Source organism: Enhydra lutris, unplaced genomic scaffold (assembly GCF_002288905.1).
Source record: "Enhydra lutris kenyoni isolate GAN:26980312 unplaced genomic scaffold, ASM228890v2 scaffoldscaffold4, whole genome shotgun sequence".
Lineage (NCBI taxonomy): Eukaryota > Metazoa > Chordata > Mammalia > Carnivora > Mustelidae > Enhydra > Enhydra lutris.
In genome coordinates, this window is record NW_019154088.1 from 61,879,090 (window position 1) to 61,907,084 (window position 27,995).

The window sequence follows — 27,995 nt, forward strand, 5'->3', positions numbered from 1 at the left end:
TCCATTTCTGTCTGTGCTACTAAAAACTGCAGCATCCTGGGTTGTGCTCCCCACAGCTGCACTCCCAGCCTCACTTCCAGGATCAGGCACCTCTCTGCCCTTTGAGCTTCTAAATCTACCACCCCCCCCCCCCCCCCCCCCCCCCGTTTTCACACGCGCCCACGCAGCTCCAGGTTTTAGTCTTGGGAAGTGCCCTAGTCCTTTCCCTGCCACTCCTGGTCAGTGAATCTGTGCCTATTCTCCAGGGCAGGATGCTTTTGCTCTCTTTTGTTATTTCACCTTCCCGATGCCAGCCCATCCGACTGCTCCCTGTCCCTTCCATTTATCTTTCAACATCTGCCCACAGAATCACGGCTCCCTGTTTCATAATGTTGAAAGTAGTCAGCAGGGATATTCTGTTGGTATAGATCCTGATATATCTTATTACGTCTCAGGCTCATTTCTTTAGCATTCAGAGTGGTCTGGTAGATATCCAGCTGAATTCAAGGGACCGGTTGAAATAGAGTCCCCTATTCCTCCACCATCCTGGCCCCCTCTCATCATGTTGTACGGTTTAAAGACTTATCTGTTGTGTATGCAATTGTCTTCATGCGATTATCTGATGAGTGTACAGCAAGAATGGTATGAGATGTTTTTGTATCATCATCATTATCATCATCGCCTAAGTATTCATCATGTAGAATATTGTGTGTAAGTCTTATATGAAAGTAGGTAGCCTATCCTTATATATGCGTGAAGGTAGTGATTTTTAATACAGTATAAAATTATAATGTTTTAAGTCTTTTACTTTTTTATAAGTTTACTTTCAAAGAATTACATTACCATATTGTATGCTCTCTCACAGTAATTGTAGAAACTGTGTCAGCCTATCATCATAGGTAAGTGTTTTTTTTTTTTTAAAGTAACAAGTTTCCAGTATTGTGTTAGGAATATGACTAATACTCTATGCCATAAAAATTTTATAGCCATTCTTACTGATTATACTAGGCTACCACAAAGCAGTCATATTACTACTTCTTTATTTTCTGTGCATGAAACATTATCCCTGTAAGTAAATAGGATTTTCTTTATCAAATTATGTTTTCATTTTTGATGTTTAGTGTAATATAGATAACATCTACATTGTTTTCTATCAAATAATTTTGGTGTAGCTACTTACAGATAATTCTTCTTCAAGCAGTTGTAAACTTACAGTACTGATAAATATAGAACAGTACTGTAAATGTATTTTCTCTTCCTTATGATTTTCTTTATAACATTTTCTTTTCTCTAGGGTACTTTATTGCATGAATGCAGTATGTAATACATATAGTGTAGAAAATACGTGTTAATTGACAGTTTATGTTATCAGTAAAGGTTCTGTTCAAGAGTAGGTTATCAGTAGTTAAGTTTTTGGGGAATCAAAAGTTATACATGGTTTTTTGACTCTGTCAGACAGTGCAGGTCAGCACTCCAACCCGAGTTATTCAAGGGTCATCTGTAGTTTATATATAAATACATACAGGAAAACTGGGAGCGTATGCCAAAAATTTTTACAGATGGGATTCTCAGTCAAAAATTTTTGAAGACCACTGATCTAGATATACTCTTCAGTATGGTAATTGTCGCTTTTGAGCACTTGGCAGGTTGTCTAGTCGAGACTGGGATGTAAGTGTAAAATACACATCAGATTTTGAAGACTTCAATGGATGTAAAATATCTCATTAAGAATTATTTAATTGATTACTTGTTGAATAATGATATTTTTTTATATGGAATCAAGTAAAATATAGTGAAATTAATGTCACCCATTTCTTTTTACCTTTTTTTTTTTTTTTTCAACTTGGCTACTAGAAACTAAAATTACAGTATGGCCAGCATAGATTCCTGTTGGACTACACTGGTCTACAGCTTACAAACATTGACTGGGGTATTAGAGGCTCTCAATTTCTTATGCAGTTCTTATTATTTATTCTTTTATTCATTTGAATAGTGAAGACAATACATATTTATTTATAATTAGTGTATATAGCTGAAGTCTAAATCGACAATTTTTATGTCATTGGGAAAGGTTAGCATATATTAATGAGATTAATGGGAAGATCAGTATCAATTTTAGGAGCCTGCTAAGAAATTCTGCAGAGCTACTGAACTTAAATATGCCTTTTATCCTGTTTCTGTGAGTATAATTGTAAAATCATTACAAACCAGTTGGGTCTTAGAGTATTACCAAACATTTGTGATATTGTCAAATTAAACTCTTACATGATTACTTAACACTTGAATAATTCTTCTGATTTTAATAACATGCATAAATAATTGGTTTTTAAAAAATTTATGGTTCAGCAGTTCTGTGGGGTTTTAAAAAATAGTATTTGTCTAATTTTTTTCTTTTTTTTTTCTAAATTTTTTTTAATTTATTTGACAGAGATCACAAGTAGGCAGAGAGGCAGGCAGAGAGAGAGAGAGAGAGAGAGGAGGAAGCAGGCTCCCTGCTGAGCAGAGAGCCCAATGCGGGGCTTGATCCCCAGACCCTGGGATCATAACCTGAGCCGAAGGCAGAGGCTTTAACCTGCTGAGCCACCCAGGCGCCCATTGTCTCATTTTTAAAAAAGATATTATTTATTTGACAGAGTGAGAGAGGGAGACAAGCATTGGGAATGGCCAGTAGAGGGAGAGGAAGAAGCAGGCTCCTCACTGAGTAGGGAGTGTGATGCAGGGCTTGATCCAGGACCCTGGGATGATGACCTGAGCCGAAGGCAGATGCTTAATGACTGAAATACCCAGGCACCCTAGTATTTGTCTAAATTTAATGTTGTGTGCCATTATTGTGTGTGTTCATTGGGCTTTACTGATTTTTACAAATTTATTTATTTTTTAAAGATTTTATTTATTTATTTGACAGACACACAGCGAGAGAGGGAACACAAGCAAGGATTGGGATAGGGAGAAGCAGGCTTCCCACTTAGCAGAGAGTCCAATGTAGGGCTCTATCCCAGGACCCCGGGTTCATGACCTGAGCCAAAGGCAGACGCTCAATGACTGAGCTACCCAGGCACCCCTGATTTGTCACAAATTCAGATGAATTCATATATGAGTTGCTTTTTACTCAGATACAGACACAACTTAAGTTTTTTAAAAGTGATCTTACTATTTTTACCAACTATATGCTTTATATCTTTATATGTTTTCAGTATAGTTGTACTTTTTAAAATTATTTTTATTAACATATAATGTATTATTTGCCCCAGGAATACAGGTCTGTAAATCATCAGGCTTACACATTTCATAGCACTCACCATAGCACATACCCTTCCTAATGTCCATAACCCAACCACCCTATTCCTACCCTCCCACCCTACAGCAACCCTCAGTTTGTTTTGTGAGATTAAGAGTCTCTTGTGGTTTGTCTCCCTCCAGATCCCATCTTGTTTCATTTTTCTTCCCTACAAGAAAAGTAGTGTGTTTTTCTTAATTTCATGTTGAATCTCAAATTGTAATCATGAATGAGTTTATAAAAAGTAAAGCTGATTTCTGTTGTCTTTTCAAGGTGTAGTCTTTGGTCCAGTGGCTTTGGCATTGCCAAGGACATTTTAGGTAATTCAGTATTTCAGCTCCCACACCAGTTCTACCCCATAAGAATTCACATGTTCAAGTGTGAGACATGGTGGTGTTGTTATTTGTACCTGCATGTCTAGATTTCTGCTGAGACTGCCATCTAGTGACAGATTTATAGAATTTATCAACTAAGAAATCTGTTTTCTTTGCAATGTGGTAAAATAATTTAGATAGAAAAAAATAAAAGGAGGTAATACTCTTTCCGTATCTAGTCCTTTACCAGTTCCCTAGAGACACTTTTAACTGTTTCTGATTTTAGTTATTCTCATATTTACTTCCCCTGCTTGTGCTCTCTCTCTCTGACAAATAAATAATATCTTAAGAAAAAAAGAAAAATATTTTATTTTCCCTATTCTTACTGATATTATGGTTGGTTATAGAATTCCAGATTCAAAATCAATTGCCCTTAAAACTTTAAAGCAATTCTCCATTGTGATCTATTGTTCATGGATTTCTTTTTTTTTTTTTTCCTTTTGAACATTTATTTTTCTAACTATGAGAGTTTTGGTTTTTTTTTAAAAGTAGGCTCTATGCCCAACATGAGGCTTAAACTTAAGACCCTGAGATCAAGACCTGAGCTGAGATCAAGAGTTGGATGCTTAACCAACTGGGCCACCCAGGTGCCCTTGAGAGATCTTTTTTTTCTGAAATTTTATGGTATTCCATATAATAATATGTCTAAATATGGCTCTTTTTTCATTCATCCTGCTTGGTCCTTGATAAGCCATTTCAATCAAAAGATTTGTCTTTCAGCTTTTGGAAATTTTTTTCTTTTGTTGGGTTGTTTTCACTTACTATATATTTCTCTTCTCTTTCTAGAACTTCAAGTCGACAGAGATATTATCTTTTCTATGATTCTATATTTGCTGGCTTGCTTTTACTTTGTTTTGAATGTTTCCATCTCTTTAGGAGTGATATTGGCCTATAATTCATCTTTGTATACTTATTTTGCCTGGTTTTTGTTTTTATATCGTTTTCACTGGAACAATTGAGTGAATTTGGGACTGTTTTATTTCCTTCCTTGTTTTTCTTGTTGTAGGTTTGTATAAGATTACAAATATTTATTTTGTTTAAATTGGGCCTAATGCTTTGGGAATTTTTAACTAATGATTCAAGTTTTAATGGTGTTACTACTATGCACTCTCTCTCTCATCTTGAGTCTGTTTTAAAAGGTTATATTGTTATTGGAATGTGCTCACTTGGTCAGTGTTCAAATTCATTATACTAAAATTGTTCGTACTAGTCTCTTAACTTTTGAAGTCTGGCTGAATTAGCAGTTCTGTTTCTTTTTTATTACTAATATTTTTTATTTGTGTGTTTTCAAAGGTTTGTGTGTGGGGGGGAGTGTTATCTCATCAGAGCTTGTCTATTCGTCTTTGGAAGATCAAACTTTTTGACTTTACTGACCCTTCTACATTATGTATTTTTTAATTTATTAAATTATGCTCTTACATTTTTTCTCTTCTTTCCATTTTTGTATTGTTCTTTTTTATATCTTAAATTGCACATTAAGTTTCTTAATATTCATCCATTCTCTTTTCAAATATATAGTTTTATAATCAAATTTCAGCTTACAAAATTTGATATTCAGCCTTTTCATTATTGTTTACTTTTTGTTTTTGTTGACTCGAGATTTTTTAGAAGAATGTTTCTAAATTTCCAAATATATGTGACTTTTGTGTTTATCATATTATTGTTGACCTCTATTTAGTAATGTTATACTCTGAAAACTTGTTTTGTATCATTCTGATTCTATGAAATTTGTGGTGTCTTGTTTTATTTATTTATTTGTTTGTTTTTGGTGTCTTGTTTTATATCCCCACCACCCAATATTAATGCTTGGTACCTAAGAGGCATTTAACATCTGTTTAATGAATTAATTGAATCCTTTAAGAATGAATCACAGGGACGCCTGGGTGGCTCAGTTGGTTAAGCAGCTGCCTTCGGCTCAGGTCATGATCCCAGCGTCCTGGGAACGAGTCCCACATCAGGCTCCTTGCTTGGCAGGGAGCCTGCTTCTCCCTCTGCCTCTGCCTGCCACTCTGTCTGCCTGTGCTCGCTCTCGCTTCTCTCTCTGACAAATAAATAAATAAAATCTTAAAAAAAAAAAAAAATGAATCACATAATATGTCATCTTTTCTATTTGAAATCTTATTGTTGAAGGAGATTGGTTGCCAGTCTCAGTTGTAGAAGTAGTACTTTTTTTTCCTTCTGCCATCATCCATTTCCTGTGTAATAACAGATAAGGAGAGACATGGTTAAATAATAGCCAGAAAGTTGAGGTCAGTATGCCAGAAAGTTAGAAGGGTACCTTGAGATTTTACTGGCCAGCTTTGACTAAGAGGAGCAAGTCCAGATTTAGTGAAAATGATATTTCTATGTATCTCTCAGATATGCCCATTGTGTATATCACTTGTTATGGCAGCAGTTTTGAATATAATACTTACAGTGTGCTATATATTTCACCCAGATAAATTGTTTGAAGTTGCAAATTAGTAAGCACCACAGTCACATACTTTTGCCAAAGAGTCATAGCTGAAAGAGCTAGTTTCTCCTTCTTTGAGGGCCATAATATTATCCCAAGCATTTTTTAGGAAGTATACTGTAGACACTAATCAGTTGACTCAATCTCATATGATTGACTAGTCTGCCCCTCATCTTGAAGAATTTTACTAATTTCTGCTTTTATATATTATTATCTCCTTCTGCTTTTTTAAAAAAATTTATTCTATTGTTCTTTTTTATGTCTTTAATTGCACTTAAACTTCTTAGTTTTCATTAATTCCAATAGGAAATTATGTAGTCAAATCCAAAGGTATAAGGTAAGGAGGTCTGCCTCGCTCACAATTCCTTGCCTAATAACTTTGGATTCGACCAGCTAACATTCTGTTACCAGTTCAATGGGACCCCATGTGTCTGCTTTCTCTCTTAAACATCCACCATGCGTTGAGAATATAGTGTGACAGTTTATTGGTCTCAAGAGAAGAACAAGAGACACCTTAAGGACAGCCGTCCCTCAGCCAAGGCCCATCAGGATTAGATAACAAGCCATTTAGCCACGTTTTCATGAGTAAATCCAGTTGAGCCCAGGCTAGAAAAGATATTATTCAGCTAGACCGCAGATTTAGGAGAAACAATAATTTATGCTTATTTGAAGCCTCTGAGTTTTAGGATGCCAGCAATAGCTGATACAAATATTTGTTGTACTGAAAATGTATTTCAAAGCAACTTCTATTCTTTTCTTGTATCATTAAATGATACAGAAACAAAAGATCTATATCTATCTATTGGTCCAACAGGAAAACAGACTATATTGCATTATTGGTTTTATTCATTAGGTATTTTAGCAGAAGCAATCACACAGCTAGAAAGGGAAAAAAATTAGTATTTTTTAAAAATGTTATCAAAATATACCTTACATAAAATTGAACCATTTTAACTACAGAATTCACTGGTTCTCAGTATTTTTTACAGACTTTTGCAAGTCACCACAATCTAATTTTGAGCATTCCCTTCATCCCAAAAGAAATCTTTGTGACCATTACCAGATACTTCTCTCTTGACCTCCCCAGTCCCACTCTAGGTAACCACAAATCTACTTCTTATGTCTAGATATTTGCCTATTCTAGACTTTTTATATCAGTGAAACTATACAACATATGATTTTGTGTGTATGTGTAATTTTTTTTCACTTAGCGTGTTTTGAAGGTAATCTGTGTTGTAGCATGTATCAATACTTAGGTTCTTTTTATTTCTGAATAGTATTCTATTATATGAATATGCAGTGTCTACCCATTTCATCAGTTAATGGAAGTGTGGGTTATTTCCACTTTGGGCTGTTATTAATGCTGCTAATTGTGGAGACATAGGTTTTCATTTCTCTTAGGTAAATATCTAGGAGGAGAGTTGCTGGGTCATGGTACCTGCATGTTTAACATTTTTGAGAAACTGTGTCACTGTTTTCCAAAGTAACTGCACCATTTTATATTCTCACCAGAAATTTATGAGGGAAAACTAATAGCAATTTAATTATACTAAATGTTTATCTTGTGCTCTTAGAAACTTTAATGTCATAATAGAGAATGTTAATAACTATATATAAAAGATAGTAATCAGATAAACTGTAGTTTTAAAATGTATGGCCAGAATAATAGCATCCTTTATAACCAGAGTTGTTTTTCCTCTTACTTGTAACTCATATATTCATGACAGTTTGACTTCCTTTTTTCCCCCCTTTCCTCTTGATCTAGAATAATTTTCTTAATCTAATCTATCTCTATTTTTAGGAGTAAGTGAATTGAAGAAAATTCATGGAGGGGCCCCTGGATGGCTTAGTGGGTTAAACATCTGTCTTTGGTTCAGGTCATGATCTTGGGGTCCTGGGATGGGGTCCTGCATCGGGCTTCCTGCTCAGTGAAGAATCTGCTTCTCCCTCTCCCTTTACCCCTCCCCAACCCTTGTGCTCTGTCTCTCTCAAATAAATAAATAAAATAAAATCTTTAAAAAAGAAAATTCATGGAATATATTTGTAAAATATATTTATGGAACAGATGAATTACAACTGTAGCTTCCATTATTAAGGTGAAACTTTTGTCTTTCTTTTGGAAAATGAGAGCATTTGGTTGGTAGTTGGTAGCTGAGAACTAGGAATGGGGTCTTAGTCTAAAATTAAAAATCTCTTTCTCGTAGCTTACTCCATGCCAGGTTTGCAGGGGCTTCTTTGTGGAAACCTTTCCCTATATCTGTACAGCTGCACTGTAGTTACTGCTTCTTCCCCTTACCTCTTTAGTCCTAGGTGTAGTGGCTCACCATCATTGCTAGCTGCGTGGTAATATCCTACCCCTTGGTGGTTTCCCGAAGCCTTGTTTACACTTTTTTTTTTTTAAGATTTTTATTTGTTTGTTTATTTGACAGCTAGAGATCACAAGTAGGCCGAGAGGCAGGCAGAGAGAGAGAGAGAGGGGAGGAAGCAGGCTCCCTGCTGAGCAGGAGGGATCCCAGGACCTGGGATCATGACCTGAGCCGAAGGCAGAGGCTTTAACCCACTGAACCACCCAGGCGCCCCTAGTTTACACCTTTGTTAAACTCTTCTGCCCGTACTGAATTGGAATATGAAATCCATTTCATACCTTTAATTAATACAAGCACAATTGAAACCTTTAAGATTGTCTGATGCTAAGATAATGTTATTTCTATTGTTTTTAGGAAATTGACTGGTCTGCCTTTTCTAACTTATTGTTTAACATAGAATGAGATGGTGATGAGAATTCTAAATATGTTTAGTATAGTATGTGCTTGATAGTTTTCACTGGAATTTCTCAGACTGTTCTATAAGATACAGAATGTGATGTTAGTAAGGGATTAATTTAAAACTGATAACTTAAAATTGTGCTAAATGCACTTCTCTCTGCATTGACTAGTATGTGTAACTTAATGCAAGAATATGTGAGATAGGCCTTTTAAAATATGGTCTTAAATTTTATGGTTTTTTTAAAGTAATATGAATAATATAATATAATAATATAAATAAGATCTTATTTTCTACTACTAATCTATAAAATTTTTAAAAAACTAAATGAGCACAGTTATTTTGTTTTACTCAATCTCACTTTGTTCCCATAAAAAATTATACTAACTTATTTCCTTCATTTAAAAAAACTAAAATACATTTTTGACCTTTGATGGCTCCCATATTTAGAGAAATTTTCATTATGTCTCAGGTGTAGCTGTGGCATTGTACATTTTGGGGGGAAGCATTTAAAATACATTAAGAGTGAATATAAGGAAATATTTCACTGTATTTGGCAGTATATTGATCCACAGTGCTATATGAAGAAAGCCTATATGCATGTAACAGGTTTGTTACTAGAGCTCAAGTAAAAATATGTAGTTGGTAATTTTGGAGTCTTTCAACTTTAATGGAAATTAGAAATTGTCTCTGATTTTGTGCAAAACTTAATGCTGTTGGTTTGTAACCTCAATTTCTAAGAATATGAAGTTATAAAGGTATAGAATATCAGGGAGAGTTTCATGCAAGTAGGATAATTTTAAAATCTCAATGATATTTCCTAATAGGGATTAAATGTAGTGATTAGCTTGGTATTACTGACTATATTCACTTAATATTAATCGGTCACTGTATAACTGCATAACATGGGATTTAAATGAAATTTGCTGCTGATCTAAGCTTTCAACACTGATCTGGCTCTGGGCAACTTTTCAAGCATGTCTCAGTGCTTGAAGCCTTATAAAAGTGAGCAAGTGGCTCTGGAATAGTAGACATTTTTCTAAGAAGCTCTTTAAGGTGCCCTCCTGTTACTGGCAAAATTCTCATGTGTTCTTTGCTCTTTGAGTAGTAGACTTTATAGAGCTATTTGTCTACTGTTATTTTCTGATGATCCTTTCAGATCTCTTTCTATATGACTTATGATTCTATGAAATCTTGCATCTGTGTGTAGCTATAATCATTTAGTCACATATATTTTTATAAAAAATTTCTATAACCCATGAACATTATCAACCAATATAGTGATATAAAATAATGTCTACCCAAAGTAACATGCTTTTCTTCTGGTGCAACTGGGTGGCTCAGTTGGTTAAACATCCAACTCTTGATTTTGTTTCAGGTCATGATCTCTCAGGATCATGGATCTCAGTATCTTCATGCCCAGCATGGAGTCTGCTTAAGAGTGTCTCTTTCCCTTTCCTTCTGCCACTCCCCATCACCACTTGTACCTGTGCTCTCTCCAAAAACAAAAAATGAACAACAACAGCAAAAATCACATGCTTTTCTTCCTTATATTTTAAGTGTGAGTCAGGGTTATAAACGTACTAATTCAAATTCTTTTAGGCTCCAAAACAGGTAAAAGGAAAAGAATAAAAGGGAGCCTTCTAGAATGGCACCAAAAAATATTTGTGCTGGTAAATGAGCAAGAGAAGCACAGAGTAATACATGCCAGAGCTTACCTCAGATCTTGACCTTCAAGAGTTTCTCTACCGGGGCACCTGGGTGGCTCAGTCGTTAAGCGTCTGCCTTCGGCTCAGGTCATGATCCCAGGATTCTGGGATCGAGCCCCGCATCAGGCTCCCGGCTTGGTGGGAAGCCTGCTTCTCCCTCTCTCACTCCCCCTGCTTGTGTTCCCTCTCTCGCTGTGTCTCTCTGTCAAATAAATAAATACAATATTTTAAAAAAAAAAGTTTCTCTACCAATTTACCACAATTATTATTAATTATCAATTGTATAATTATTTGCCTAATATCCCCCTCCTTTTATCATAACTTGTATGAGCACAAAGATTGTCTAATTTTCTCCTTTTATCCTCAGTCACAGCACATTGTCTGGCTTATAGTAATAGTTGCTCAAAAAGTATATTCATGATTTTGAATGTTTAACTTACAAAGTAACTTAAAAATACTTATAGAGAGCTTGTGGATTTAGTGTGTATGTAATATGAATGTTCATTTCTTATTGACGTGGAAATGTTTAGCAGCTCACAGTTATTTAGGGTTTATTTAAAGTTTGCAAAATGCCGTCACACGTTTTTATTATTTGTTGTCATAGGAATCCTTTGAGGTAGATAATGGTATTATTTCTGTTTTATAAGCAATCAATGTGGAGTTTAGATAGAATAAATTATTTTCTGTAAGGACACATAGATTTGTAAGTGACAGATCCTGGACTTGAACCATTTGTTTTACTATGTCTTAGACTCTTATATTAACTTTTATCATATACCCAGTTCTTCACTAAGGGATGGCTGCAAGATTAATGCATGTAATTATCATCAGGATATACAAATAAGTAAATGAATACTTCTGATTATTTTGCATGTGCTGAGAAAGGTAGTCATCTCTGATAATGAACATAAAATTTTATAAATATAGGTTGTGTTCATTTTTTTTTTAAATTTAATTTAATTAATTTATTTTTTTAAACATATAATATATTTTTATCCCCCGGGGTACAGGTCTGTGAATCGCCAGGTTTACACATTTCACAGCACTCACCATAGCACATACCCTCCCCAATGTCCATAACCCCACCCCCCTCTTCCAACCCCCCCCCATCAACCCTCAGTTTGTTTTGTGGGATTAAGACTCTCTTAGGGTTTGTCTCCCTCCCAATCCCATCTTGTTTCATTTACTCTTCTCCTACCCCCTTGACCCCCCATGTTGCATCTCCTCTCCCTCATATCAGGGAGATCATATGATAGTTGTCTTTCTCCGATTGACTTATTTCGCTAAGCATGATACCCTCTAGTTCCATCCACGTCGTCGCAAATGGCAAGATTTCATTTCTTTTGATGGCTGCATAGTATTCCATTGTGTATATATACCACATCTTCTTTATCCATTCATCTGTTGATGGACATCTAGGTTCTTTCCATAGTTTGGCTACTGTAGACATTGCTGCTATAAACATTCGGGTGCACGTGCCCCTTCGGATCACTATGTTTGTATCTTTAGGGTAAATACCCAGCAGTGCAATTGCTGGGTCATAGGGTAGTTCTATTTTCAACATTTTGAGGAACCTCCATGCTGTTTTCCAGAGTGGTTGCACCAGCTTGCATTCCCACCAACAGTGTAGGAGGGTTCCCCTTTCTCCGCATCCTCGCCAGCATCTGTCATTTCCTGACTTGTTCATTTTAGCCATTCTGACTGGTGTGAGGTGATATCTCATTGTGGTTTTGATTTGTATTTCCCCGACGCCAAGTGATATGGAGCACTTTTTCATGTGTCTGTTGGCCATCTGGATGTCTTCTTTGCAGAAATGTCTGTTCATGTCCTCTGCCCATTTCTTGATTGGATTATTTGTTCTTTGGGTGTTGAGTTTGCTAAGTTCTTTATAGATTTTGGACACTAGCCCTTTATCTGATAGGTCATTTGCAATTATCTTCTCCCATTCTGTCAGTTGTCTTTTGGTTTTGTTAACTGTTTCCTTTGCTGTGCAAAAGCTTTTGATCTTGATAAAATCCCAATAGTTCATTTTTGCCCTTGCTTCCCTTGCCTTTGGCGATGTTCCTAGGAAGATGTTGCTGCGGCTGAGGTCGAAGAGGTTGCTGCCTGTGTTCTCCTCAAGGATTTGGATGGATTCCTTTCTCACATTGGGGTCCTTCATCCATTATGAGTCTATTTTCGTGTGTGGTGTAAGGAGATGATCCAATTTCATTTTTCTGCATGTGGCTGTCCAATTTTCCCAACACCATTTATTGAAGAGGCTGTCTTTTTTCCATTGGACATTCTTTCCTGCTTTGTCGAAGATTAGTTGACCATAGAGTTGAGGGTCTATTTCTGGGCTCTCTATTCTGTTCCATTGATCTATGTGTCTGTTTTTGTGCCAGTACCATGCTGTCTTGATGATGACAGCTTTGTAATAGAGCTTGAAGTCCGGAATTGTGATGCCACCAACTTTGGCTTTCTTTTTTCAATATTGCTTTGGCTATTCGAGGTCTTTTCTGGTTCCTTATAAATTTTAGGATTATTTGTTCCATTTCTTTGAAAAAAATGGATGGTACTTTGATAGGAATTGCATTAAATGTGTAGATTGCTTTAGGTAGCATAGACATTTTCACAATATTTATTCTTCCAATCCAGGAGCATGGAACATTTTTCCATTTCTTTGTGTCTTCCTCAGTTTCTTTCATGAGTACTATATAGTTTTCTGAGTATAGATTCTTAGTCTCTTTGGTTAGGTTTATTCCTAGGTATCTTATAGTTTTGGGTGCAATTGTAAATGGGATTGACTCCTTAATTTCTCTTTCTTCTGTCCTGTTGTTGGTGTGGAGAAATGCAACGGATTTCTGTGCATTGATTTTATATCCTGACACTTTACTGAATTCCTGTACAAGTTCTAGCAGTTTTGGAGTGGAGTCTTTTGGGTTTTCCACATATAGTATCATATCATCTGCGAAGAGTGATAGTTTGACTTCTTCTTTGCCGATATGGATGCCTTTAATTCCTTTTGTTGTCTGATTGCTGAGGCTTGGACTTTTAGTACTATGTTGAATAGCAGTGGTGATAATGGACATCCCTGCCGTGTTCCTGACCTTAGCGGAAAAGCTCTCAGTTTTTTTCCATTGAGAATGATATTTGTGGTGGGTTTTTCATAGATGGCTTTGATAATATTGAGGTATGTGCCCTCTATCCCTACACTTTGAAGAGTTTTGATCAGGAAGGGATGCTGTACTTTGTCAAATGCTTTTTCAGCATCTATTGAAAGTATCATATGGTTCTTGTTCTTTCTTTTATTGATGTGTTGTATCACATTGATTGATTTGCAGATGTTGAACCAACCTTGCAGCCCTGGAAGAAATCCCACTTGGTCATGGTGAATAATCCTTTTAATGTACTGTTGAATCCTATTGGCTAGTATTTTGGTGAGAATTTTTGCATCTGTATTCATCAAGCATATTGGTCTGTAGTTCTCTTTTTTGATGGGATCCTTGTCTGGTTTTGGGATCAAGGTGATGCTGGCCTCATAAAATGAGTTTGGAAGTTTTCCTTCCATTTCTATTTTTTGGAAAAGTTTCAGGAGAATAGGAATTAGTTCTTCTTTAAATGTTTGGTAGAATTCCCCTGGGAAGCCGTCTGGCCCTGGGCTTTTGTTTGTTTGGAGATTTTTGATGACTGTTTCAATCTCCTTACTGGTTATGGGTCTGTTCAGGCTTTCTATTTCTTCCTGGTTCAGTTGTGGTAGTTTATATGTCTCTAGGAATGCATCCAATTCTTCCAGATTGTCAAATTTGCTGGCGTAGAGTTGCTCATAGTATGTTCTTATAATTGTCTGTATTTCTTTGGTGTTAGTTGTGATCTCTCCTCTTTCATTCATGATTTTATTTATTTGGGTCCTTTCTCTTTTCTTTTTGATAAGTCTGGCCAGGGGTTTATCAATCTTATTGATTCTTTCAAAGAACCAGCTCCTAGTTTCGTTGATTTGTCCTATTGTTTTTTTTGGTTTCTATTTCATTGATTTCTGCTCTGATCTTTATGATTTCTCTTCTCCTGCTGGGTTTAGGGTTTCTTTCTTGTTCTTTCTCCAGCTCCTTTAGGTGTAGGGTTAGGTTGTGTACCTGAGACCTTTCTTGTTTCTTGAGAAAGGCTTGTACTGCTATATATTTTCCTCTCAGGACTGCCTTTCTTGTGTCCCACAGATTTTGAACTGTTGTGTTTTCATTATCATCTGTTTCCATGAATTTTTTCAATTCTTCTTTAATTTCCTGGTTGACCCATTCATTCTTTAGAAGGATGCTGTTTAGTCTCATGTATTTGGGTTCTTTCCAAATTTCCTCTTGTGATTGAGTTCTAGCTTCAGAGCATTGTGGTCTGAAAATATGCAGGGGATGATCCCAATCTTTTGATACCAGTTGAGACCTGATTTAGGACCGAGGATGTGATCTATTCTGGAGAACGTTCCATGTGCACTAGAGAAGAATGTGTATTCTGTTGCTTTGGGATGAAATGTTCTGAATATATCTGTGATGTCCATCTGGTCCAGTGTGTCATTTAAGGCCTTTATTTCCTTGTTGATCTTTTGCTTGGATGATCTGTCCATTTCAGTGAGGGGAGTGTTAAAGTCCCCTACGATTATTGTATTATTGTTGATGTGTTTCTTTGATTTTGGTATTAACTGGTTTATATAGTTGGCTGCTCCCACCTTAGGGGCATAGATATTTAAAATTGTTAGATCTTCTTGTTGGACAGATCCTTTGAGTATGATATAGTGTCCTTCCTCATCTCTTATTATAGTCTTTGGCTTAAAATCTAATTGATCTGATATAAGGATTGCCACCCCTGCTTTCTTGTGATATCCATTAGCATGGTAAATTTTTTTCCACCCCCTCACTTTAAATCTTGAGGTGTCTTCGGGTTTAAAATGCGTTTCTTGTAGGCAACATATAGATGGGTTTTGTTTTTTTATCCATTCTGATACCCTGTGTCTTTTGATTGGGGCATTTAGCCCATTACCATTCAGGGTAACTATTGAGAGATATGAATTTAGTGCCATTGTATTGCCTGTAAGGTGAATGTTATCATATATTGTTTCTGTTCCTTTCTGATCTACTACTTTTAGGGTCTCTCTTTGCTTAGAGGACCCTTTCAAAATTTCCTGTAGAGCTGGTTTGGTGTTTGCAAATTCTTTCAGTTTTTGTTTGTCCTGGAAGCTTTTAATCTCTCCTTCTATTTTCAATGATAGCCTAGCTGGATATAGTATTCTTGGCTGCATGTTTTTCTCGTTTAGTGTTCTGAATATATCATGCCAGCTCTTTCTGGCCTGCCAGGTCTCTGTGGATAAGTCTGATGCCAATCTAATATTTTTCCCATTGTATGTTACAGACTTCTTTTCCCGGGCTGCTTTCAGGATCTTCTCTTTGTCACTAAGACTTGTAAATTTTACTATTAGGTGACGGGGTGTGGACCTATTCTTATTGATTTTGAGGGGGGTTCTCTGAACCTCCTGGATTTTGATGCTTTTTCCCTTTGCCATATTGAGGAAATTCTCTCCAATAATTCTCTCCAATATACCTTCTGCTCCCCTCTCTGTTTCCTCTTCTTCTGGAATCCCAATTATTCTAATGTTGTTTCGTCTTATGGTGTCACTTATCTCTCGAATTCTCCCCTCGTGGTCCAGTAGCTGTTTGTCCCTCTTTTGCTCAGCTTCTTTATTCTCTGTCATTTGGCCTTCTATATTGCTAATTCTTTCTTCTGCTTCATTTATCCTAGCAGTGAGAGCCTCCATTTTTGATTGCACCTCATTAATAGCTTTTTTGATTTCAACTTGGTTAGATTTTAGTTCTTTTATTTCTCCAGAAAGGGCTTTTATGTCTCCCAAGAGGGTTTCTCTAATATCTTCCATGCCTTTTTCGAGCCCGGCTAGAACCTTGAGGATCGTCATTCTGAACTCTAGATCTGACATATTACCAATGTCTGTATTGATTAGGTCCGTAGCCTTCAGTACTGCCTCTTGTTCTTTTTTTTGTGGTGAATTTTTCTGCCTTGTCATTTTGTCCAGATAAGAGTATATGAAGGAGCAAGTAAAATACTAAAAGGGTGGCAACAACCCCAGGAAAATATGCTTTAGCCAAATCAGAAGAGATCCCAAATCGTGAGGGGGGAGAAAGGGGATAAAAAGAGGTTCAGAAAGAAGAAAAAAAATTTGAAACAATTAAAAGAAGAAAATGAATAAAGAAAAAATATAAAAAGGAAAAATTATATTAGATAAACTAGTTAAAAAACGTTAAAAAAGAAAAGGGTAAAAGTTTAAAAAATTTAGCAGAAGATAAAAAAATTGAAAACGAAAAAAAAAAATTAACTGCAAGGCTAAAGAATCATGGGGAGAAAGCCATGAGCTCCGGCTTTGCTTTCTCCTCCTCTGGAATTCCACTGCTCTCCTTGTTATTGAAACTGCACTCCTTGGTAGGTGAACTTGGTCCTGGCTGGATTTCTTGTTGATCTTCAGGGGGAGGGGCCTGTTGTAGTGATTTTCAAGTGTCTTTGCTCCAGGCGGAGTTGCACCGCCCTTACCAGGGGCCGGGCTGAGTAATCTGCTCGGGTTTGCTTTCGGGAGCTCTTGTTCCCTGAGCGCTCTCCATAGAGTTCCGGAGGGCGGGAATGAAGATGGCGGCCTCCCGTTCTCCGGCCCAGGGGAGCCAAGAGCCCGGGGCCCCACTCCTCAGTGCGCCCTCAGAGAACAGCGCCCAATTACTCCCTTCACCCTGGCCTCCGGCCGCGCTCCGTGCTGACTAAGCCTGCGACCGGTTCAAGGTAACCCCGAGTTTAGAGCTCACTCCTCGGCTCTTCTCTGTAGCCGGCTTCCCCATTCTAATACCTGTAAGCTCTGCGACACTGACACCCCCGATCCTTCTGTGACCCTGCAGGACCTGAGGCCACGCTGACCCCACGCGGGCTTCACCCCGGTTAAGCCTCTGGAGCGATGTCCCTCAGCGGAACAGACTTTTAAAAGTCCCAATTTCGTGCTCCGTTGCTCCGCCGCTTGCCGGGAGCCGGCCCCTGCGGTCTATCTTCCCGTCGCTTTGGATTCACTTCTCCGCCAGTCCTACCTTTCAGAAAGTGGTTGATTTTCTGTTTCTAGAATTGCAGTTCTTCTCTTCGATCTCCCATTGGATTTGTAGGTGTTTGCAATCTTTAGATAAGCTATCTAGCTGGTCTCCTGCTACCTGAAGTAGTCTCAGCCTGCTACTTCTCCGCCATCTTGACCCCTCCCCTCCTGTGTTTATTTTTTTTTTTTTAAGATTTTATTTATTTGACAGACAGAGATCACGAGTAGGCAGAGAGGCACGCAGAGAGAGAGAGCAGGGAACCAGGCTCTCGGCTGAGCAGAGAGCCCGATGTGGGGCTCGATCCCAGGACCCTGAGATCATGACCTGAGCTGAAAGCAGAGGCTTAATCCACTGAGCCACTCAGGTGCCCCATAGGTTGTGTTCATTTAAATCTGAATCACATAAAAGAAAACAGAACAGCAGTATTTGGGGTTTTTCTTTGTTTTTTTGGTTTTTAAGATTTTATTTATTTGACAGGCAGAGAGACAGGCAGAGAGAGAGGAAGGGAAGCAGGCTCTCTGCTGAGCAGAGAGCCTGATGCGGGGCTTGATCCCAGGACCCCAGGATCATGACCTGAGCCAATGGCAGAGGCTTTAACCCACTGAGCCACCCAGGCGCCCCAGAGCAGCAATATTTCTAAATTAATTCTGCAAAGCAGGAATAGAAATATATGGCAATTAATGAAAAAGTAACACCTTTGAAACACCTAAATTTATCATTTTCTTGGTTCTCCTACAAATCTGTGAGTTCAGCTCATTAAATTTTTTATTATTTCTTTAAAACCAATGCAATCAGCAGTAATACATGGGGTGAAAGGAGATAAAAATGAAGTAGAACTAAGATAAATTAGTTGAGTGATTGTGTGTGACATTGTTATGGAGAATTTGGCAATAGGGATATGATATGAAAAAGTAAAATTTAGTGGTATATTTTATTTGAATTGAAAGAATCTCTAAGAACTAGATATATTCATTCTATAAGATCATCTTCTTTGGAAGAATATGTAAACCTTGTAATGACTAATAAAGTATGCAGAAGTGAGTATACTTACATAAAAAGATGTATATATGTATATGTGAGTGTACTTATATATGCAGTTCCTTTTATATGCAGAGAGGGACATGTATGAAACATTAGTATTATCAGGGGAAGGAGAATGAATTTTCACTATACTTTTCCTAACTTTGGAATTTTTTACCACAGGAATATATTATTACAAAAAATAAAAAATGTTTCCTTAAAAAACAAGTTAATTTTTCTCCATGATGAAAGAAAACTGAAATCAGGTTGAATTTATGATTTTTATGGTTTTAAGTTGAATTTGCTCAGTTTTATTTTTATTATTGTAGTTGAGATATAATGTTATATTTGTTTCAGCTATGCAACAAGTGATTCAGCAATTCTATACTTTACTTACTGCTTGCCACAAGTTAGTTTCTATCTGTCTCCATATAACATTATTATAGTATTATTGACTATATTCCCTTTTGCTATACTTCTCATTTCTATAACTTGTTTATTTTATAACTGGAAGTTTGTACCTCTTAAACCACTTCACCTGTTTGAGAGTTCTGTTTTTCTGATTTTTTATTATCAATTTGATATTCATGGTGTTGTTCCCAGATCTCTTTTAGTCCACTTCATAATAATAAAAAATGTTTAAGATATGTCTGTTTCTTCACCTTCCCCCCAGTTTTATTAAGAAATAATTGACATAGGGGGCACCTGGGTTGCTCAGTGGGTTAAAGCCTCTGCCTTAGGCCCAGGTCATGATCCCAGGGTCCTGGGATCGAGCCCCACATCTGGTTCTCTGCTCAGCAGGGAGCCTGCGTCCCCCCACCCCCACCCCATGCCTGCCTCTCTGCCTACTTGTGATCTCTGTCAAATAAATAAAATCTTTTAAAAAATAAAAGGAAATAATTGACATATATCATTGTGTATGTTTAAGACATGCAGAATGATGGTTTGACTTGCATATATTGTGAAATGAGTGGAAAAGTTTCAGCTAGCATTCATCTTTTCATATAAATACAATAAAAAGAAAAGAAAGAAGATCAGAGTAATGGGGAAACATTGTTCTCCTTGTGATGAGAACTCTTAGGATTTAATTTTTCTTAACAGCTTTTCTATATATCATATAGCATTGTTATAGTTGTCATGTTGTACATTACATTCTTAGTACCCATTTATTTATTTTATAACTGGAAGTTTGCACCTTTGACCACTTTGTTCCCATTACCCTCTCCTTCTACTTCCCACCTCTGGTAACTGTAAATTACATAGATCTCTTTTCCTGTGTGTTTTTGTTTTGTTTTGTTTTCTTGGTTTTTTTTTTGCATTTACATTTGCTTTTTTGTTTTTAGATTCCACATATAAGTGAGATCACACAGTATTTGTCTTTTTCTGTCTAACTTATTTTACTTAGCATAATGCCTTTAAGGTCCATCCATGTTGTAGAAAATGGTAGATTTCCTTTTTTTTTTTTTTTTTTAATGGCTGAAAAAATACTCCATTGTATATGTTCCCCACAACTTCTTTAACTATCCATCAGTGGGCACTTAGGTTGTTTTTGTGTCTTGGGTCTTTTAAATAATGCTGCTATGAACATGGGGTGCAGATATCTTTTTGATTTAGTGCTTTTTTATTACCTTTGGATATATTCCTGGAAGTGGATTTGTTGGACTATATAATACTTCTCTTTTTAGTTATTTGAGAATCCTCCATACTGTTTTCCATAGTGGCTGTACCAGTTTACCATCTTACCAACAGTGTGCAAGGATTCCCTTTACTCCATTTTCACAGCATTATCTCTGTTTTTTTTTAGTGATAGCCATTCTAACAGATGTGAGACAGTATCTCATTGTAGTTTTAATTTGTATTCATGTATTCACTATTGATGTTGAGCATCTTTCTATGTACCTACTGGCGTTTGCTGGTATATCTTTTTTTTTTTAAATTTTGTAACATTTTAATATACTCTTAATGGATTTTTTAAAATTAAATTTTATTTTTTTCAGTGTTCCAAAATTCATTGTTTATGCACCCCACTCAGTGCTGCATGCAATGTGCGCCCTCCATAATACCTACCACCAGGCTTACCACCCCCCAAAACCTTCAGGTTGTTTCTCAGAGTCCACAGTCTCTCATGGTTTGTCTCCCCCTCCAATTTCCCTCAACTCACTTCTCCTCTCCATTTCCCAATGTCTTCCATGTTATGCTCCGCAAGTAAGTGAAACCATATGATAATTGACTCTCTCTGCTTGACTTATTTCACTTATGCTCCACAATTAACTGAAACCATATGATAATTGACTCTCTCTGCTTAACTTATTTCACTCAGCATAATCTCTTCCAGACCTGTCCATGTTGATACAAAAGTTGGGTATTCATCCTTTCTTATGGAGGCATAAAACTCCATTGTATATATGGACCATATCTTCTTTATCCATTTGTCTGTTGAAGGCCATCTTGGTTCTTTATACAGTTTGGCGACTGTGGCCATTGCTGCTATGAATATTGGGGTACAGATGGCCGTTCTTTTCACTACATCTGTATCTTTGGGGTAAATCTTCTTTGAGAAATACCTATTCATGTTCTTTGCCCATTTTTAATTGGTTATTTGTGGGGGGTTTTTTGTTTGTTTGTTTGTTTGCTGTGGAGTTGTGTGCATTCTTTTTATGTTTTGGATACTAACCCTTTATCAGGTATATGGTTTGCAAATATTTTTTCCTATTCCTGTTTTTTCCTAATAATAGGAAATATTATTTCCTATTTCTATTCCTTCTATTTTGGATACTAACCCTTTATCAGGTATATGGTTTGCAAATATTTTTTCCTATTCTATTTCCTATAATTCCTATTCTATTTTCTCTTTGTTGAAGTTTTCTTTTGTGTGCAGAAGCTTTTGAATTAGATGTAGTCCTACTTGTTAATTTTTTATTGTGCTGCTTGTTCTTTAAGTGTCACATTAAACAAAGTCCTTATGGAGTGCACATCAAGGAGCTTTTGTTATGGATTCAGGGGTTACATTTAAGTCTTTTATCAATTTTAGGTTGCTTTTGTGAGTGTGTAAGATATGGATCATTTCATTCTTTTAACATGTGAATATTCAGTGATCCAGCACCATTTATTAATGATAATATCTTTTTCCATTGAGTATTCTTGGTTCCCTTATCAAATATTAGTTAACCAGATATGTTTGGGTTTATTTCTGGGTTCTCAGTGTTGTTGGTCTATTTGCCTGTCTTCATGCCAGCATAGCTTTGTGTAGTATAATATAAAATCAGGATGTGTGCTACCTCCTGCTATATTCTTCTTTCACAGGTTTCCTTAGCTATTGGGAGTCTTTTGTGGTTCCTTATAAATTTTAGGGGTGCATTTTTGCCCCTTTAGTAAATGCTGTTGGAATCTTGATGGGATTACATTAAATCTATAGATGGCTTTTGGTGGTATTGACATTTGAACAATATTAATTTTTCCAATCTTGAACATGGGATACCTTTCCATTTATTTGTATTTTCTTTGATTTCTTTCATTAATGTCTTGTAGTTTTCAACATATACATCTTACTAAAATTTATTATTAAGTATTTTTTGTGCTATTGTAAATGACATCTTTTTCAGAAATTTCATCGTTAGTATATAAAAGCACTACTACTTTGTGTATCTTAATTTTGTTTCCTGCAGGTTTACTGAATTCATTGATTACACCTAATAGCTTCCTAGTTAAATCTTTGGGATTTTCTGTATATAAAATCATGTAATCTGCAAATACAGGCAATGTTACCTCTTCTTTTCCAGTTCTGATACCTTGTATTTCTTTTTTGTGGGTGACTGTTTCAGCTAGGACTTCCAGTACTGTATTGAATAAGAATGGTGAACAGTAAACACCTTTGTCTTGTTCCTGATCTTGGAGGAAAACATTTCATCCTTTCACCATTGACTATGATGTTTGCTGTGGGCTTGTCATATATGGGCCTTTATTTTGTTGAGATATGCCTAATGTTTAGATATGCCTAATTTCTTATGAACTTAATCACAGATGGATGTAGAATTTTTGCCTAATGGTTTTTTGTGCTTATTGAGATGATCATATGATTATTTTATTGATGTGATATGTCACATTGATTGATTTGCATATGTTGAACCATCTTTGCAACACAAGGATAAATCCTAGTTGATCATGGTGACTGATCCTTTTAATGTGCTGTTCTTTTCAGTTTGTTAAAGTTTTATTAAGGATCTTGTATCTCTGTTTTTCAAGGATATTAACCTATAGTTTTCTTTTTAGTTAGTATCCTTTTGTTTTTGATATCAAGATAATGCTGATGATGTTAAAATTAATTTAATGTTAAAATTAATCTATTCAGGGGCACCTGGGTGGCTCAGTGGTTAAATCCTCTGCCTTCGGCTCAGGTCATGATCTCGGGGTTCTGGGATCGAGTCCCGCATCGGGCTCTCTGCTCAGCAGGGAGCCTGCCTCCTCCTCCTGTCTCTCTCTGCCTGCCTCTCTGCCTACTTGTGATCTGTCTGTCAAAAAAAAAAAAAAATCTAAAAATTAATCTATTCAGATTTCCTTTCTCTTCCTCTTTCAGTCTTACTAAATTGTGTGTTTTTAAGAATTTTTCCATTTCTTCTAAGTTGTCCAATTTGTTTACATATAGTTCTTCATAGTCACCTCTTATGATCCTTTACATTTTTTTGTTATCAGTTGTAATATTTTTTTCCCTTTAGATTTGTTGATTTGGGTCCTTTCCTTTATTTCTTTGGTTATTCTAGATAAGGGTTGGCCAATTTAACATTTTCAACCAACTCTTAATTTCTTTAATCTTTTTTATTGTTCTTCTGTTCCCTAGCTCATTTATTTCTGCTCTGATCTCTGAGATGAACTTCCTTTTTGAATTGCTTTTGCTGGATTCCATAAATTCTGTATGTTTTCATTTTTGTTTATCTTAAGAATCTATTTTACTTTCAATTTAATTTCATCTTTTATTCATTGGTTGTCCAGGAGTGTGTTGTTTAATTTCCGTATGTTCATGAATTTTCCAGCCTTCCTGTACTTACTCATTTCCAGTTTCATGCTATTGTTGTCAAAAACTGTATTGGGGGGTGGGGATGCCTGGGTGGCTCAGTTGGTTAAGCATATGATTCTTGGATTTGGCTTTTGTCCTGGACTCATGGCTTGTGAGATCGAGCCCTGAGTTGGGCTCAGCACTCACTGGGACTCTGCTTGGATATTCTCTCCTTCTGTCCCTTCCCCCCTTGTACTCTCTCTCTCTCTCAAGTAAATAAATAATTGAAAAAACAAACAAACTATATATTTGGTATGATATCAACCTTTTAAAAATTTGCTATGACTTAGTTTTGTGACCTCACATGTGGTATAGCTTAGAAAATGTTCTATGTGCATGTGAAAAAAATATGTATTCTGCAGTTGTTAGATGGAACGTTCTGTTTACATTAGGTCTGTTTGGTCTATAGTGTTGTTCAAATCTGCTGCTGATTATTTATTCTCTTTCTGTATAATCTCTCCATTGTTTGGCATGGGTATTAAAGTCCCAAACTATTATTGTATTACTTTTTATTTCTTCTTTTAACTCTGCTAGTTTTTGCTGTATGTTTTTAGGTTCTCTAATGTTGGGCATATAAATATTTACAATTGTTCTATCTTCTTGATGTATTGACCTCTTTATCATTATAAAATGAACTTTGCTTCTTTTTCTTTTTATAATTTTTAAAGTCTATTTTATCTAAGCATAATGAACTCTGGGTTTTGTTATTGTTGTTACCAATTCCTTAAAATTATTTTCCTATCTTCGAACTTTCAGTCCCTGTGAGTCTTTATGGTTAATGTGAGTTTCTAGTAGAGAGCATATTGTTGGACCTTGGGCTTTTTAAATCCATTCAGCCATCCTATATGTTTTGTATGGAAAGTTTAATCCATTGTGTTTCAAGAAATTATTGATAGTGGATCTCACAAAGATGGTGGAGTAAGAGAATCCTTAGCTCACCTCTCTTGACACATCAAGACTACACAACTATGTATAGTGTTCCCCACTCTGCAAAACCTCAAGACTGAGAAAACAAATCTTCAACCACTGAAGACATAAAGTAAAGGCCACATCAAGAATAGGAAGTGCAAAAAAAAAAAAAAAAAAAAAGAAAAAAAGTAAGGTTAGGAAGTGCAAGCGATGCAGTTGGGAATCAAGCCCGAGTCATGGTGACCTGCAAACAGGATATTACAGGTGTGGAAATTATCACTATGAAGTGAGGGGATCAATCCTCACATCAGGCATGCACATCCCTCACATAGGGACCTATGCCGGAAAGATGAGTCTTTATAATGTCTGTTTGGAATGAGTAGGGTTTAACATTGGTTGCTTTGAGAATCAGTGGAGCTTAACTCCAGGAGAGCCAGAGGGCATTGGAAACTGAGTCTCTGCCCTTAAAGATCTAGTGTGGTCTATCATTCAGTCTCAGACTCAGCACAGAGGCAGCATTTGGAAAACACCTTAGTTATACATGAAGAAGACTGATTGATTAATTTTAGTGTATGTGTTAGAGGGGTAGGAGCTTTCTTCAAGAATCAAAGTGATAGGAGATGCCATTTTCCCTGCTTTCTTTTAACCTAGCTACCTGAATCCGGGAGCCAGTTTTGAAGTCTCCATTTACCTTGCCAGCACTGTTATGTGCATTAGTGTTCACTTGCAGACCCACAGCACTCAACCCTCTCATCCTGGCAGATGCCCCTCCAAATCAGCTCCCACCATACTCAACCTCAGTCAGAATAGTGTACCCCCAAAAAGCAACTACTGCCTTGCCACACCTGTCAGGCACTCCCCACCAAGACTGGCGTCCCCTCCAAAGTGACTTCTGCCGCAGGAATGGAGTAGCCAGTCCCACCCACAGGATTGCCCACAACTATAGCCAGGTCTCTCAGCCAACTATGCTAGAAGGAAACCCCACCTGCCAGAAGGCCCACAACAGCTATAATTGGATCTCTCAGCCAGGTATACCAGGAACTTGTACTACCCACCAACCTGCCTGCAACATCTTTAATTGGGCCTCTCAGCTAGACGTTTTTAGGATCTTGCCCTGTCCATCATCATATCCTCAAAAGTCATAACCCAGTCAGAACAGAAGGGCATGTGTACCCCATACAGAGGACATGCCTAGAGTGTCTGGTTTTGGTGACCAGTGGGTATCCTGCTATTGGGCACCACAGAATGACTTCTAAATAAAGACACTACCTTTAAGATCTGGAGATGTAGTTTACCTATCTAATATATAGAAACAAGCACAGGGAGTCAGATAAAATGAAGCACAGAAAAATAAGTTCCAAACAAAACAAGATGAAACATCAGAAAAAAGAACCAAATGCAATAGATATAAGCAATATGCCTGATCTGAGAAGGAGTTCAAAGTGATGGTCATAAAGATACTCACCAAGACAATAGAGAAGAGTGAATGAGCTCAGTGAGAACTTTAACAAAGAGATGGAAAATACAAAGAATAACCATCATTGAAGGATACAATAACTGCAATAGAAATATACATTAAGGAACAACAGCAGATTAGAAGTTTCAGAAGAATGGATCAGCAATGTGAAAGACAGGGTAGCAAAGGCAGCCAAGCTAAACAGCAAAAGGAAAAAAGGTATTTGTTTTCTTTTGTTTTTATTTTTTACATGAGGCTATGTTAAGGAATTCTGAAAAAGAATCAAGCTTAATAACACATTATAGGGGTCCCAGAAGAATGAAAGAAAGAAAAAGGAGTGGAAAATGCATTTGAAGAAATAATAGCTGAAAACTTCCCTAATCTGGGGATGAAAACTGGCATCCAGATCCATGGAAGTTCACACCAAGACACATACTAATTAAAATATCAAAAGTCAAAGAGAAAGAATCTTAAAAAACAGCAAGGTTATACAAATGAAACCGCATATGGCTGTCAGATAAATTTAGCAGAAACTTTGCAGACCAGCAGAGATTACTGATATATCCAAAGTCCTGTAAGGAAAAAAAAAAAAATCTACAACCAAGAATACTCTACCTGGCTAGGTTACCATTCAGAATATAAGGAAAGATGAATATATCTGGCCAAAGGTTTATCAATCTTGTTAATTCTTTTAAAGAACCAGCTTCTAGTTTCAGTGATCTGTTTTACAACTTCTGGTTTCTGTTTCACTGATTTCTGCTCTAATCTTTATTATCTCTCTTCTCCTGGATTTAGGCATTATTACTTCTTCAGGTAAGGTTAGCGTGTGTGTTTGGGATTTTTCTAATTTTTTGAGAGAGGCTCTTATTGCTATGTACTTTCCTCGTAAGATTGTCTTTGCTGTATCCCAGAGGTTTTGAACCGATGTGTTTTCATTCTCATTCATTCCCATGAATTTTTTTAAGTACTTCTTTAATTTCCTTGTTTACTCGTTCATTCTTTAGCAGGATGCTCTTTAACCTCCAAGTTTTTGAGTTCTTTCCAATTTTCCTCTTGTGATTGAGTTCCAGTTTCAAAGCATTTGGTCTGAAAATATGCAGGCAATAATCTCAGTCTTTTGGTATCAGTTGAAACCTGATTTGTGACCCAGTATGTGATCTATTCTGGAGAAAGTCCCATATGCACTCGAGAAGAATGAATATTCTGTTGTATTAGGATGGAATGTTCCGTGTGTATCTGTGAAGTCCATCTGATCCAATGTGTCCTTCAAAGCCCTTGTATCTTTGGTGATCTTCTGCATACATCTTCATTGCTGTGAGTGGGTGTTGAAGTCCCCTACTATTAATGTATTATTATCAATATGTTTCTTTACTTTGGTTATTAATGCATTTATATAATTGGCTGTTCCCATATATGGGGCATAAATATTTATAGCTGTTAGATCTTCTTGTTGGATAGACCCTGTTAAGTATGACATAGTGTTTCTCTACATCTCTTATTACAGTCTTTGGTTTAAAATCTTATTTGTCTGATATGAGGATTACTACCCCAGCTTTCTTTTGAGGTCCATTAGTGTGGTAAATTGTTTTCCACCTCATCACCTTCAGTCTGGAGATGTCTTTAGGTCTAAAATGAATTGCTTATAGATAGCATTTGGATGGTTCTTGTGTGGTTTTTTTTTGTGTGTTTTTGTTTGTTTGTTTGTTTGTTTTTATCCAATCTGGTACCCTTTGTCTTTGGTTGGAGCATTTAGCCCATTTACATTCAGAGTAACTATTGGAAGATATGAATTTAGTGCCATTGTCTTATCTGTAGAGTCCCTGTTTCTGTAGATTGTCTCTGTTTCTTTCTGGTCTATGTTACTCTTAGGGTCTCTCTGTGTTTACAGTATCCCCTTTACTATTTC

At 36.5% G+C, this 27,995-nt stretch overlaps 1 protein-coding gene across 2 annotated transcripts in view; it reads left to right on the forward strand.

The window, feature by feature from the left end:
• Positions 1 to 27,995, forward strand: part of LOC111140696 (gephyrin-like) — a 349,666-nt gene that overhangs the window by 209,582 nt on the left and 112,089 nt on the right. The gene's annotated exons all lie outside the window — the stretch shown is intronic.